General features: G+C 40.0%; 1 pseudogene across 1 annotated transcript; it reads right to left on the minus strand.

Moving 5' to 3' along the window:
• Positions 1 to 10,067: 10,067 nt before the first annotated feature.
• On the minus strand, positions 10,068 to 11,432 carry LOC105513325 (annotated as a pseudogene). Its single transcript, XR_001001995.1, has one exon. The product of XR_001001995.1 is annotated as an argininosuccinate synthase pseudogene (transcript).
• Positions 11,433 to 11,981: the final 549 nt, after the last annotated feature.

The raw sequence follows: 11,981 nt of genomic DNA on the forward strand, positions 1-11,981 counted from the left end.
GAGATGGATCGTTGAGTTCTCAGCAGAGCAACTGGGAAGCTGTATGCTTTTTACTAGGATGAGGAGAGATAAGAAGAGTGTGAAGAGAAAACCCTGAGCTGTGTTTTAGACACGATGTGCTTGAGATGCTTGTGAGACATCCAAAAAAGAATGTCAGGTACAAAGTTTGCCCTACGGGTCTGCAGCTCAGAAAAAGACTGGACTAAAGGTAAAACTTAGGACATCACGGACATACAGGTCCCATGTGGAAACACAAAATTAGATAAGTTCACCTAATGTGTGAGAGTGAAGGATAAGAAGCTACATGATGTGAATCCAGGACAGAGTCCTGAGTATCTCTAATATTTCTAGTTCAGGGAGTGGAGGAAGCGTTCCAAAGAGAAACCCATCAGGAATCATCAGACATTTAGTTGAAAGCTAGGAAAGGGTTGGGTTTGGTGGCTCTTGCCTATAATCCTAGTGCCTTGGGAGACTGAGGCAGGAGGATCATTTGAGCCCATGAGTTTGAGTCTGCAGTAAGCTATGATTGTGCCACTGCCCTCCAGCCTGGGCAACAGAGCGAGACCCCAACTCTCAGTGGCTCACGCCTGTAATCCCAGCACTTTGGGAGACCGAGATGGGTGGATCATGAGGTAGGAGTTTGAGACCAGCCTGACCAACATGGTGAAATCTCCTCTCTACTAGAAATACAAAAATTAGCCAGCATGGTGGTACTTCCCTGTAATCCCAGCTACTTGGAAGGCTGAGGCAGGAGAATCGCTTGAACCTAGGAGGTGGAAGTTGCAGTGAGCCGGGATCATGCCATTGCACTGCAGCCTGGGCAACAGAATGAGACTCTGTCTCAAAAAAAGAAAAAAGAAAAAAAAGAGCTTTTTTTTTTTTTCTTTTAAAGAAAGAAAACTAGGGAAATATGGGATTACAAAGGCAGAGAAAGAGAGAATCACTCACTATTTAAAAAGCTGACAAAATGTCACAAGAGAGGAGGACTGAAAATGGTCTGTGAGCTGGGCACACATCTGTAATCCCAGCACTTTGGGAGGCTGAGGCAGATGGCTCACTTGAGGTCAGGAGTTCAAGACCAGCCTGGCCAATATGGCGAAACCCCGTTTCTCCTAAAAATACAAAAATTAGCCGGGCGTGGTGATTCACACCTGTAGTCCCAGCTACTAGGGAGGGTGAGGCACCAGAGTTGCTTGAACCCGGGAGGCAGAGGTTTCAGTGAGCCGAGATGGCACCACTGCACAGCACTCCAGCCTGGGTGAAAGAGCAAGACCCTGTTCCCCACACCCCCAAACCCCCACCGCCCAAAAAAAGGAGAAAAAGAAAATTACAAGGTGAGACCTGGAGAAAGCTTTTAAGGTCTGGGTGGCCTTTTATAATTTGGATGAGATGCGAGCATGTGCTGAGGGCAGGAGTCCTTTAGAGAGAGGAAGGTTGAAAAGTCCTTGCAGGGGAGACGGCAAGTGAGACCAGGAGAGTAACCAGTGATGTGACGTCTGTAAGACAAGGGAAGGACGGTGCACCGGAGCACATCTGGACTCACTGACCTTTGAAAGGAGGAGGAAGAAAGGAGGGCTTAGGGTTACACATGGTGGTGAAAGGTAAGGAAGTTCCCTTCGGCAACTTCTCTTTTTAAAAAGGAAACTTAACAGTGACAAGTTTTTTCTTTCTTTTTTTTTACTTTTTTTTGAAACAATTTCACTCTGTCACCCAGGCTGTAGTGCAATGGTGCAATCTTGGTGCATTGCATCCTCCACCTCCCTGGTTCAAGCGATTCTCCGGCCTCATCCTCCCAAGTAGCTGGGATTACAGGCCCCTCCCACCACACCCGGCTAATTTTTTTTGTATTTTTAGTAGAGATGGAGTTTCACCATGTTGGTGAGGCTGGTCTCGAACTCCTGACCTCAGGTGTTCTGCCCTCCTCTGCCTCCTGAAGTGCTGGGATTACAGGCATGAGCCACCGCACCCAGCCTGCCAGGCTTTTATATATAGGCAGGGGACATATTGCCTCCTCTAACACATACAAAATCACACATACTCAAGGTCATAAAAAAGAAGAAGGGGAGAATAATTAGTTTATTCCATGAGGAACCAAAATAACAATAGCAATAGGAATAACTATGACTGCTTTGGTACTAAATTCCATTCCTTAAAGGTCATGCTAGAAACTCAATTAAAATAAAGGGTTTGCCTAAAATTAGTTGCAAACAAGCCTTTAAAAGTTAGACAAAGAAATGAAGTTGATTACTTATTTCCTGTCCTGAGATATGGCTAGAAGAGGATGAGCCGTATAGCTAATGTGGAAAGTAAAACTTTTCAATTGTGTTTCCTTTGCATTCTTTGAAATGATGTGTAAATCAGAACCAACTGAATTAAACAGGTGACGCTTAGCATTTGAATACAATGATTAATGGTACCTACACAGCAATTTATGAGAAATTGCTATTAAGCTCAGATATTATCGTGACCAGTTTTACCAAGCACTATAGTTTAATACATGTGTTAAGATATACCTTTTTTAAAAAATAAAAAAACAAATTTACATTACTTATTTTTCTCTACATTATCAACGTTAGTAGACAGACTCTTCTGGCCAAATCTGGTAAGAGACATTATCTCAGTTGTGCCTATATGATACAGTGTCTTACGGTGTCACAGCGTTTTATAGCATCACAGTGGAAGGGAAAACGGATTAAAAGTGTTTAAACTTAAGAAATTCACGCACTATTTATACAGATTCATGATTATTATTTTTGGTTTGCCCAATTCAAAATTCAAAGACAGTATATATGTGTATTTGTTTTGAATTACAAAAAAAAAAAAAATAGAAACCTCAATGGAAGTATAGAATTTAAAATAACTAAATATGGCTTTGGCATTGCTGTGTTTCTATACTGATTTTTAAAGATCTGGTACTAGTTTTTCTTTTTGCTTTATGCCCTTTAAAGAACTCAGATTCATAATATACAAAGAAGTTTATTTGATATATAGAGCAGAGCCATAAACCATATTTTATGCATACCAGTGATTAAATGCACAGTTGATATATTTCACTAAGATGGAAACCATGTCGAAAGGCTTACATTTTGATAACTTTCCTTTTGGGGGGTATTTCAAAATTATTTAAGTTGAAGAATAAAATGGCTTGTTTGTGAATTTACATGCTCTTTTTAATCATCTTTAGGTAATGCTGATATGGCAAAGACGCTAAATTACAGGAGCAGTGGGAAGCTACTGAGTAAAAAGGAGCAGAATCATTTCATATATGAGCCCATGAGGAATATTCTGTTCAAGGAATGGAGACATAAGAAAATTACCTAACTCATGAACCACACATTAAGAACGTAGTCAGCTGTTGTAAATGCGTATCCAACAACAAACCATTATGTATCTTTGGTTTAATTATATGTGTTTATTACACACCTGTACCAGAGAGTAAAGGCTGCTATTTGCATTACTTGTGGTTTTCTCTATCAAAACAGCATTAGCATTATGAAGCTTATCAAGGTTATGTATAATTTATCTGGCTTGAGTAAGTCCCTTTATTTTGTGCACAATCGCAACATGATTAGGGAGAAAAATTAGGAAATGTTTCAAACATTTTAGAAAGAATTTCTAAATTTAGAAATATAGTGAATTTCACATTTCTAGACAAATATCAAATTGCTAAGCCTTTGTAAATCAGCCTATGTTTAGAAAGAGAGTAAAAAAGTTAGATGAAATTCAACCCTTAATTTTTTTCCCCAGAGTTTCATCTTAAAGAGCATTAATTATAATGATGCTGATGGTGTTATTAACAGAGTACTTATGAATATGGAAAAATGTCAGACTTCCAAATAATTTGTGATATACTATTTTTACAAGTCACACTAAATAAACAATCTAGACAAAATTGTTTTGTATGTTTGAGAGCATTTACTGATTACACGGAAGTATTAAAACATTATGGGGAAGAGTACATTTTAAAAGCAAAAATATCTGTGTATCAAACGCAGCCTCAGAAGATTGCTAAGTGGCTCAATAGAAAACTTTTATGAAGCAATTCATTTATATACATCATCAAAACTTGTTACTTTTACAGATTAGAGTTCCCTAATGATTTTGATATATACTTATTTTTAAAGCATCCAACAGTCATTAGTTACCATCCTTTAAATTCATGCTTGTCTATGCTTAACAAGTTTTCTCTTTACTCCTGTCTTCCTTCCTTTAAAGGGGAAAAAGTGAGGTTATATAATAAGGAAGACAACACATGTCCTGATGAACATACTCCCATTATTATAATGAAAATAATACCATTTCAGAAGAACAAACAACAAATGTCCGGAGAAAATTAAAATTCTATTTGGGATTCCCATAGTATCTAATACCAATCCTACAGATGAAGTTTGATAGTTTATCATGAAGACAAAAGCTTAGGAAAATAAGGGGCTTGAATCTGTGAAAAGTATAATAATAGCAAAAGGAAAGGACTAAATAATATTATTAATTTATAGTAGACACCAGCAAGGAGCAACTGGTGGCATGGTAAAAGGTAGTAATTTCAGTAGATGTCTCATAATATGAAACAAGAATTATATTTTTTACAACCACACAAAAACTACAAGTAAAACTCTAGAAATACAAACAAGTGTTTAGAACTGTAAGTGTCTAGTAATTTTTTTCTTAGAACAAAGCATAGGACCAAATATAAAGATAAAACAAAACTTTTTCAGCTCATGCTTAAAATATCATATTTTAAAGCTTCTATAACACATTCATTCACAAATTGAAAGACATTAAAATAAACTGGTCACCTTTTTATATCACATTATAAGTTCCCAAACTAATTTTGCCTCATTTTATTACTATTTAGATAGAGATTATTATTCTATAATAACATATTTTAAAAATATTTTCCAACTCATTTTATTTAAAAAGAATTATTTTTGATCAACAATTGCTGCAATTTTTTTTCTAAAGAATTGCCTTTACAATGAAACCATCCAAGATGACTAAAACAATGAGGTAATTTTTTAGAATGTATATTATCTCCACAATGTCTATTATATATTTTTGCAAGTCAGCAAATTGTTTCATTTTCCTCTCCCTAGTATGGAAATTTAATCTAGGTATTTATTTCATTTTCGGTAACCTATTTGAAGAAAGACTAACTACCCTTCAGTATACAGTATTACATTATGCATTCAAAACTGATACTATAAATTATACAATCTAACAAAAAATTATTAATGGTTTATGGGGTGGGGGGAGGACAACCAGGAAACCTCAACTGCCAGCAATAGAATGTAATAGTTCTCCATTTCCCCTTAGTGAAAGGAAAGGAACCCAGAGTGTTTGTGTTTAAACATTGCATCCACTCTTTCACACAGCACTGTTTAAGACAAGGCACAGTAAGGCCCCCAGATAGACTTCAGGTGTACGCCACAGACCACCCTTAAACATCAGTCAACGTATACTCTTAAGCTACAGCTGGGTACTTTAATTCATTTTAATATGCAATTCATGACAGTAGAACATGGAGAAACTTGTTATTTTACTGTATTATAATGGTGGTCGAATCTGCCAGCTATTTTCTTTTGCTACTGTTACTAGTGCTTCCCTCCAACTGGAGTATTTTTTTCTTTCTTTCCTTTTTTTTTTTTTTTTTAATTATTTTCCTTTCCTTTCCTTTCCTTTCCTCTCCTCTCCTCTCCTCTCCTCTCCTCTCCTCTTCTCTTCTCTTCTCTTCTTTTCTTTTCTTTTCTTTTCTTTTCTTTTCTTTTCTAAAGAGATAGGGCCTCAATAGGTTGCCCAGGCTGGAGTGCAGTGGTTATTCACATGTGCCACCCCTCTACTGATCAGCATGGGAGCTTTGACCTGCTTCATTTCCAGACTGGACCAGTTCACCCCTCTTTAGGCAACCTGGTGGCCCCCTGCTCTGGGGAGGTCACCATAATGGTGAGCTTAGTGCCGACCCCTGACTGGCATAGTGCACTACAGCCTTTAATTCCTAGGCCCAAGTGATCCTCCCACCTCAGCCTCCCTAGTAGCCAGGACTGCAGGTGTGACACTGCTCCCAGTAAATGGAGTATTTTATGATTGTTAAAATCACTGGATGTAGATTCTAAGCCTTTTTTGACCATTTTTAAATCAATTAGAGAAGGGATTTTGTAAGCTGCAGTGAATCCTTCTGAAAGTCTGTGTTGCAGAGAATGAATGCCTCCACAAGATGCAGTACACTGGGGAGGACCCTGGCTAAGGCCACTCGCAGCCATCCCGGGTCGACAGGGAAGTCCCAGGTGGACACCAGGAACTTCTTGGATCATCCATTCATATATGTGATTTTTCCTCCCACTTTTCTACACCAGGAGTCTAGATTCAAACTGCTGATTAGGTGTTTTGTAGAAATAGTACAACAAAGAGAATTAAGTCTACTACAACAGGCTTACGGTTTAGGCTGGGTATCAGGATTTCAGATGGAGGCAGGAGAAGCAAAGCTATTCAGGAGCAGATCCACTCAGAGAACATAGACCCTCCCTCCCTTTACTTACATGATATCCCTTCGTAATGACAGTTATCATAATGCAGCAGTTCATCTCAAAAAATGTAAATCTGTGGGCAAATGTAATTCAATGCACAGAATTTTATTTTATACAAAAATTTAATTTTATAAAAAAAATTATATATGGAAAATTACGTACAGATTAATACAAATTTTACTGTAATTTATTGGATTTGTGTTCACCATTATACTATATCCCAAAGTCTCAAAAAACCAAACTTTCTCTTAAAGCATCCTACCTAAAGGAAAACTGAAGCTTATCATATCCTACTCTGTAAATAAGCTCCATTCCAATTCTATTAAAATTACAGAATAACTCATATTTGTTTTGCTTTGTTGTTTTGTGCACAGCAGTATTTCCTATGCTAAAAATGAAAAGCTCATCCACTACAGGATACTCTTATCTGTGTTTTTCATCCTTAAATTAATACATTAATACATCCTTAATACATGAAGACAACATTCTTAGGACTCATGAATCTGTTATCTGTCCCTTCTATTGCCTAGATTTAATTTGATGTTGGTCCAGGGTCTTTCCACAGTGTGCTAAAAGAAAGGATTTGTCTTGTTTTGTTTGTTTCATTCTGGATATTATTCAAAATTTCCGGTGTGGATTGGGGAATTGAAGCTAGGATCCATGTAATATAAATGAAAATAAAACTGCTTTGCAATTTTGTTTTTCTATGATGATGCTAGTTATGAATGATATAAATTATTATATATGGGATCATAAGATATGCAGTGTAGCAGGTTGAATTGTGTTTCCACAAAAGATACATTCAAGTCCGAATTCACAGTGTGAATTCGGCCACCTGTGAATGTGGCCTTATTTATAAATAGGGTCTTTACAGATGTAAACAAGTGAAGATGAGGTCATAGTGGATTAGGGCAGGCCCTAAACCTGATGACTGGTGTCTTTATAAGAAAAAGGGAAGGAGATTGTACACAGAGACATAGTGGACACCACACACAGGAAAGATGGCCGTGTGACAATGGAGGCAATGATGCGAGTGAGGTGATGCAGCTATAAACCAAGAGACTATAAACCAAGGATTGCTACCAACCACCAGAAACTCAGAGAAAGGCATGGGACCAGTTCTCGCTTCACAGTGTCCAGAAGGAATCCATCCTGAAGACATCTTGCTTTTGGACCTCTGGCCTCCTGAACCGTGAAAGAATGAATTTTCTGTTGAAACCCACCCAGTTTGTGGTCATTTATTATGACAGCCCTAAGAAACTAATACATGCAGTATACATAGATTTGTAAAATAACCACACCTCAAATTGCTTTCTGCATAAGGGCCAATGTTAGCCAGGACTTTCTAAGCCTCCAGAGACATAGGTGAGAAACTTCCACTTGGGAGAATTCTTTTTGATTACCAAAAGTCTAAGGACATTGACTTACTCTCCTCATGACATGCGTTTTATTTATCCTCATTGTCATTTAAAATTACAGCTTGAAAGAAAATGATTATGTTGAAAACTGGAAGAAAGAATTGCTTATTGTGGAACTTTGGTTTTGCAGAAAAACACTCATCTCATAATGGAGGCTGTGACTTTCCCATCTCCAGTTGCCTCCAGATTAATTTCCATTGTAAATGCAAATTTTTCTATTAAAAATGAGCATGCCAATCATTCAATAACATAACTGAATTAGAAATCTTAAAGGTACACACATGGAGGAAGAAAAAAAAATACCTGACAGTATATATACCAAAATGTTAATAGAATTAAGAGTTCCCAATTTTCTTCTTTTTGGTAGTACAAATTCCCTAATTTTATTACTCTGAGTATAAATTGCTTGTGTAATACTTTAAAAAAAGAAAAACTAGTAGGGATTTGCCTAGCACATGGCATGAAATTTGCATTTTTCCTAGGCCAGATGTTTCCCTTACCTTATCACGGTACCAGGAAAAATAAGGCAACAGACATCCACGGGCTCCTTGCCTTGGAATTTTTTCCCCTAGGTATGTGCACACACACAAACACACACACACATCCAACAAATAGAGGAATGTTAGCTTTATCAGCAATGAGATGTAAAGGAGACATTAATCATGGATGTATCTGACATTTAACCAATTTAGATTCCTTTCACACAACTTTCAATTTCAAGCATGTCCTTTGATTCTCCATTTAGAGAAAACAACCCCGTCTGCTGATCAGAGGATGTCTAACCGGGACTGCCCCACCCCACAGCTCCTGAAAACACATTTGGTCACAATGGAGTGTGATGTGAAAATGCAGTGAACAGCGCAAGGAGCCACATGCGGCAGTGCTGAATTTAACCCTACCTTCTAGAAACACTCAGGGTGGTAAGGAGTCTGGAGCATTAAAAAAATAGAAAAAAATATCTTGTATTATGGCATTACCAGTTTTAAAAGCCATTAGTATTTCTAGGCTTCCCATTAATGTTGGGGCAAATAATATAGTTGAAAGGACCTACAAGATCCTGTGTGCCCAGACCTCCTTTGCCAGCCACATCCCCACCATGTTCACTCACTCTCCACACACCAGGCCTCACTCAGGCCCCCGAATGTGTTGTGATCCTTCCTGCCATTAGGCATTTGCATATACTGCCTCCTTTTCCTGCATTCTCTTCCTCTCCATCTCTTTAACTAAATAATTCTAACTTACACTTTAGATTTCAGCTGAGTCTTTGTTTCCTTGAAGTAACCATCCTTTACACTTCAGGCTATATCAACCACTCACTTCTTATGCTCTCACAATACTCCTCTCCTCCTTAGCACCAAGCCAGGAGGGAATTTTACATTTATTAGTATGATTGGGTTTTTTTTGTTAATGCCTATTGTCATATCCAGAATATAAGTTTTATGAGGGCAGAGATAAAGCTGATTTATTTGGATTGCTTTTCCCCACCACTGAATCCCCTTTACTTGGAGAGTGCCTGGCACATAGTAGGCTCTAAATAAATATTTATTGGATAAACATATGGATGAATGAATTAGAAATACAAACTTTAAAAATTCTTCAAATTTGTCAGTTCTGGAGAAACGTCTTCAAGTCCAGTAGACATGCAACTGTGCACTCACTTAGATCAAGCTGGAAGAACTTGGAAAGCAATAGAGTTCAGTGACCACACCCAAACCAATGCTTAACCATAGTAACACACTAGCTGTTTTTTTAGGTACTACTGGCTGTTATTGCTCATACTCCTAAGGAATTTTTCCACCATTTTTTTCTTTATATGTGCATGGTAACTTACATTGGTATTATTCAATAGAGTTACAAGTGGGGTATATTCATGGTTAGAAAGTGAGTGCCCGATCCCTAAGTTTATATGCATTTTTTTTCTTTTAATTGTCATTTTATAGCTCCCCACCGCAGCTGCCCCCCAACCCTTCCCTTTGATGACTAGGTTTGCCAGCTTCATCCATGTTGCTGCACAGGGGAGCAAAGCTGGGGCCTGGCAGCCCCACTACACTGCCTGTGGTGGAGAACAAGTCACAATTACAAATTATCACAACAATTAGCACCTGTACTTGGGGGAGCCACAAATTGAGGAGGCCCCAGCTCCTCACTGTAGGGGGTCTATTTGGCAGTAACCTTGCTCTGGCGGTGATGATATTCCTTCAGCCTGAGGGAATTGATGTTGATGAAACCGGTGGCATCAATTAGTTCATAATCACCATGCACGTTCATGCTCACCAGGTGCTCGTTGTAGAGAGACAGTGGGGACTCCCAGCCGAGCATGTACACCTGGCCCTTGAAGAGGGACACCTGTACTTTCCCTTCCACTCGCTCTTGGGACTTGGAGATGGAGTGGCAGACAAATTCACACTCAGGGCTGCGCCAGAAACCAGTATACACCAGCTCAGCATATTTCAAGCCCAGGCCTTGTTTGATTTGGCACGCTTCCCAGTCCATGGTGAGGGCCTCGATGTCTAAATGAGAGTGGTAAAGGATGGTGCCTGCTGGGGTCTCGTAGATACCTCGGGACTTCATTCCAATAAAGCGGTTCTCCACGATGTCAATACAGCCCACGCCATGCTTTCCCGCGACTTCATTCAGGTACATGAAGAGCGCCAAGGAGATCTGGTGGGTGGTGCCATCCTTGACGTTGGTAACCTTCCAAAGGACCCCTTTTTTGAACTCGATCTCGAGAATGTCAGGGGTGTTGGGGGCTTTGGCTTGTCCGGGGTCTTCGTGTAGAGACCTGGAGGCGCTTGGTTCTTGGGGGTCCTCTGGGATTCCAGCTTCGTAGCTGATGTGCATGAGGTTCTCGTCCAAGCTCCACGGGTTCTTGGGAGTGACCGGGATGGGAATCCCGTGGTGCTTTGTGTATTCCATCAGGTCACTGCAGCCCTTGAACTGCTTGTAGAATTCGGGCATCCTCCAGGGAGCAATGACCTTTATCTGGGGTGCCAGTGAGTAACAGGTGAGCTCACACCAGACCTGATCGTTCCCCTTTCTCGGGGCGCCGTGAGACACATACTTGGCCCCCTCCCGCTGGGCTATTTCCACTTGTTTGCGGGCAATGCAGGGCCTGGTGAGAGAGGTGCCCAGGAGGTAGCGGTTCTCATACAGTGCGCTGGACTGGATGGCCGGCCAGATGAACTCCTCCACAAACTCCCTGCTGACACCCTCAGTGAACACCTTTTTGGTCCCAAGCTTCAGTGCCTTCTTCCTGGCTTCCTCGAAGTCTTCCTTCTGGCCAGTGTTGGCCAGGTAGGCAATGACGTCATAGCCTTGTTCCTTCAGCCGCAGGAGGATGCACGAGGTGTCCAGGCCGCCACTGTAGGCCAGAACCACTGAGCCTTTACTGGACATAGCCTCTGGGATTGGAGGCGCGAGTTCCCGGCATCTTGAATCTGTCTTCACGGTGCAATGAACCATTGGGGCCCGGGCAGTGGTGGCAGGCGACAGAGCAGGGCTATATGCAATTTTTTTTACCTGCCAACTATTCTCTGATACCATGGCCAAGCCTCCGAAGATGGTGGCTTTCCAGGCTCACCTAGGAAATAGGGTTTCTAGGCTCAATTAGCCATGCCACTTAGTAAAACTTTACAGAAAACATTTCCTTCTGACAGGTATAATGAGGCAAAGAAACTGAAACCAGTTCGAGAATTTTATTCTGTCTTCATCCCTTATCAGTTGCAAAGCCAGTGTTCCTGAAACCTTTCCCTATTCTCTGCTAGGAAGTGGGATTTTTCAGCTGTATGGGAGAGTCACAGGCATCAAAGCTCATGTAGGACACTGGACCATGTTTCTGAGTCCCAAAGGATTTTGCTCAAGACCTATAGCCAAGTCCCTGCTGTCACACTAGATAATCTAGGAAACAATTTTCTCATCTCTCTTTTTGTTCACCTCAAGGTAGAAATAAAGGCCGTGGTGACAGCCATATACAATGTTCTTATGCCTCACTTGAAACATGGTTGAGTAAATGTCTGTCTATTCTTTTATATAAATATAAAAG

Source organism: Colobus angolensis, unplaced genomic scaffold, assembly GCF_000951035.1.
Source record: "Colobus angolensis palliatus isolate OR3802 unplaced genomic scaffold, Cang.pa_1.0 Scaffold229, whole genome shotgun sequence".
In the NCBI taxonomy this organism is placed as follows: Eukaryota; Metazoa; Chordata; class Mammalia; order Primates; family Cercopithecidae; genus Colobus; species Colobus angolensis.